Source organism: Eutrema salsugineum, unplaced genomic scaffold (genome assembly GCF_000478725.1).
Source record: "Eutrema salsugineum unplaced genomic scaffold, Eutsalg1_0 scaffold_18, whole genome shotgun sequence".
Classification (NCBI taxonomy): Eukaryota; Viridiplantae; Streptophyta; class Magnoliopsida; order Brassicales; family Brassicaceae; genus Eutrema; species Eutrema salsugineum.
This window is the reverse complement of record NW_006256846.1, coordinates 184,227-188,458: the sequence shown is the minus strand read 5'-3', so window position 1 is coordinate 188,458 and position 4,232 is coordinate 184,227. Positions and strand designations below refer to the sequence as shown.

The 4,232-nt window shown below is 40.2% G+C and overlaps 1 non-coding gene across 1 annotated transcript; it reads right to left on the bottom strand.

The window, feature by feature from the left end:
• Positions 1 to 3,422: 3,422 nt before the first annotated feature.
• On the bottom strand, positions 3,423 to 3,529 carry LOC112087341. The gene has a single exon (XR_002900027.1). It is a non-coding gene; the product is annotated as a small nucleolar RNA R71 (small nucleolar RNA).
• Between the last annotated feature and the right edge of the window lie 703 nt (positions 3,530 to 4,232).

Below are 4,232 nucleotides of genomic sequence, written 5' to 3'. Positions count from 1 at the left end.
ATCAACTTCCGTCTCTAGCTCTTAACATTCGTTAAAATCTCGGTGGTTCTCATCAAAGAAAATCTAGGCTAGGTGTCAAGAAGGATTATTTTGGGGGGTAAGGCTTAAAGTGTTTACGGGTTACCTGAAGATTTGGAGGATGCAGGATATTATGCAAAACCGCAAGAGAGAGTGAAGCTGTTGGTATCCACAGTTTTCAGTCACTTTCTTCTTGACATAGATTCATGGTCTTCTTCTTCAGGTTCTCTCCAAACTCCCCCAGACTTAGATTTTTATAAATCTTTCAAAACAATAGCTCCTTAAACGAATAGTGGTTGCTCATTGCTCCACAAATTTAGACAATCTAAAACTCATTAGGCTATTTGTTTCCCTTTCTCTTTTCACATGTTTTTTTTTTTTTTTTTTTTTTTTATAGAGAAAGGGAACACCTTTAGATATAGAGTCATAGAGAGCACAAATTTACCAGTTAATATCTGTCTTGTAAAGGTTTATTATGTTTCTGATACTCTTCCTTCCCGATTCCATTCAGTCTCCTTTGTGAGTGACTGAAAACTGCGTCGCTCCTCTTCTCTCCGACGTTTTTGGACATATCTGCTGATATAAACTAAAGAGAGAATGCATGAGGATTGAAAACAAGGGTTTTGGGTTTATGGTATGGTACCAGATAAAGATAAACTGGTTATCTAGGACGACAAATTGTGGTAAACGTGATGGTAAAAGACATCGATGTATATGTCGATGCCTGCCTAAAATCAATGATGAGAAAATTAGATATCAATATGAAGTCCAAATAAAATGAGCTAGTACATCCTGTCAGAAAGAATCTCCATGAATAGAAGTCCTCTGGTGGGAGTTCGTTGTGCAAGTACTCTAGCTACCGCCTAGTCTAGTGCTAACCACAAATGAGCTATTGATAACACCGGATTTTGACCATTTTTATGGATCATTTTAATATATTTTACAGGTGTTTTTACTCCATTTTCAAAGGTTTTCAAAGGATTTCTATGTTTCCGGATTTTAAAAGACTTTTCAGGTAATTTGGGATAAAGAGGCACAAAATGGAACAAAAAGACTCTTTTGGATAAATGCAGACCGTCAGAACTCTCATGGAGAGACGAATACCTTCTCACCGTCTGATCACCCTCAAAATTGGACAACTTATAGAAGAATCAACCAGATTTCAAATGCACTTGGTTTGGAGACATTCCAACGGTTGGATCTCAAGATATTCCATTAGTCCCGGAGCCACTCGAAGTCGGTCAGCAACTCACCCGACCGCGGCCAACAAGCTATTTGCCGCGGTCAGAAGCTTCCCGACCGCGGCCAATAAGCCAATTGCCGCGGTCACAACACTCCCGACCGCGGCAATCAAGGTCCGAATTAAAGCCCACATATCTGAAGCCCAAAGTCATTCTCAGCCTCGATTCTGGAACCCTAGAGACCATGGAGTATTGGAGACTATAAAAACATGTCATTTAGGTCGTTTTTAGGGACAACCCTTCATACTTTACAGAAACCCTTTTTCTTTAGCCGTTTTTATGAGATTTTTGTAGAAGATTGTTCAAGTCCGACTTCTTCAATAGAGAAGCTTTCTTTATCTCTTTTCTTTACTGTTTTTCATTACTTTTATTAAAACCAATGATGATGTCGAACTCAGCCATGTCTGAGTAGATCCCGAGTTAGGCTTAGGGTTCCCGAAATGGGCTCTCATAATAGATTAAGATATCTAGGTTTATAAATCTGGGATTTCGACCTGTTCTCTGTTTATTCTTGTTCTTATTGCATGTATGCTTGATTGATCACCTAGTATCTGATCTAGATAGTTAGTGTTGCGAAAGTTTTCATTAAGTATCAGCCCTAGAATGAAACAGGCGATCTTTCCGTAGGAGTGAAAACCTACCTGCGGCGAGATCGTGAGTATTGACGAGTCTTGTGCAGCTCTTGCGTTCTCTCCCTTCCAGGGCCAGAGTGGAAACCTACTGGTCAGGGTTGCGAGAAACAGTTACTCATACCGCCGTACTCTAGCTCTAGAGCCCATATAACATTATCTGTCAATCCCAATCTATCTACCTTAGTGTTAAAACCGATTATGATCCCTTAGAGTTCCCAAAAGCTCAGCGTTTTTAGCCATAGTTTACAGTTCCATCGATTTTTACTTGCTTTCTTAGACTTTCATTTCAATTTCCTTAGTTCGTTATTAACTTGCTTTATTTACTTTTCATGCGATATTTTACTTGCGTTATTCTTGTTTAGTTCGATATTTTACTTATTCCATTTGCATTTCATTCGATTTTCTTTACTTGCTTTCTTTTGCTTTAGTTTAATTAAAGAAAACCAACCAACCTTTAAAACCAATTTAGTCTAGACATAAAGTTAAAAACCGTAGAAGAATACCAGGCACACAAATCTCTGTGGATTCGATCCCTAAATACTACAACTGATTAGCTGTGCACTTGCGGCTTTCTTTTGTTTTGTTAAGGGTAAAACTTGTTCCCTCACGCAGTTGACACCACATCAAGTTTTTGGCGCCGTTGCCGGGGATTTGTTTCGCTGCCTTTTGCTATTTTTCTTGTTTTAACTTCTATTCTAGACACCTGATCTCTAGTTTTATCTTAAAGTTTTTCTGAACTATCTTTCCCTTCTTTTGTCTTTCTCTGAATTGCATGAATACCAGGCGTAGACCTGCAGGAGACATTCCAATTCTAGACGAGATAGACAGACACGAAAGTGAACTTCGAAGACTTAGACGAACGCAAGGAATGGCCAACGACGACCAGCCTGGAGATCCTATTAATCGAAATTTAAATATGGACCAAGACGGGTCCGAACATGGAGAAAACGAAGAGAATGATCACATAGAAGGTGATCATGCTCGACAAGATGGAGAGGAGGATGAAGTTCTTCCAAGAAACAACCAGAACCGAGAGAGAGAAGGACGTGAAGACCTTGATCCACCCATCAATGTAGCCGATGGTGACCACCCAGCAATGCAGCCGAATGAACGCATTCACCGCCCCATTCCGCCAGCAAATCAACACCGAAGACAAGCCAGGAACCATCGCATAGCTGATTTTGATGCACCTACTCAAAATTTTCAGAATCGATCTGCGATTCAAGTACAATTTCCAAACCGGAATGAGTTTGAAGTCAAGCCTCAAATCATCTCATTGGTGAAGCAAAACCAGTTCCATGGAGTTCCTTCTGAGCATCCAATGGACCATATCGAGCTTTTTGAAGAAATTTGCAGCATGATGAAAACAAACCAAGTTCCACCTGACTATTTAAAGTGTAAGTTGTTCCCTTTTTCATTAGCAGATAAAGCTCACCGTTGGTTGAAGTCTTTGTCTGCAGGATCGATTACCAATTGGGAAGAATGTAGAACTGCTTTCCTAAACCACTTTTACACTAAGTCAAGGTCGAACAATTTGAGAACGAAGATCTCAACCTTTCAACAAGGGCCAACTGAATCTTTCTATGAAGCTTGGGAAGGTTTTGAGGAGTATGAACGTGATTGCCCTCATCATGGATTTCATGGATCAAGCCTGCTGAGCACATTTTACCGAGGTTTGCAACCAAAATACAAACTTTCACTTGATACAGCTAACAATGGAGATTTTGGGCAAAAGACGATAACTCAAGGGAGAGCTCTCATCAAAAATTTGGCTCAAGCCAACAGCAATGACTGTCCTGAATATGATCGATCGATGAAGCAAGCCGGAACAGACAACAAGGAGATAACTGAGTTGAAGAACATGGTGAGCCAGCTTCTGAAAAGCAACAATCGCCCGATCCATTCCTGTGAAACCAACAATGGCGCAGAAGAGGAAGGACCTAGTGATATCGATCACATCAATCAAGAATTTCAAGAAGAAGATGTGAACTACGTAGGAGCACTGGTGCCATACCAAAATCGCTCCAACAACAACTTCAACAACAACTTCCGGAATGCAAACTACAACAATCTCTCTTACCGCAATCCAAATGTGGAGAATCCTTAAGATCAGTACTACCCACCTCAGCAAAAATCCTTCCAAAACTCATATTCGGGAGACCATTCCTAGCTACAGTAGAAGCAATAATCAATCACACAAACAGGCATGCTGTTTTCCTCAATGTGGACAGAAAAAGGTACTATCCTACTATCTTAGATGAATTTCCAAGCAAAGGAAACAGGGCCAAAAGAGAAAGAAAAGGAGAAGCCGAAAGCTTTTGCAAAGATCAAGATCATCATT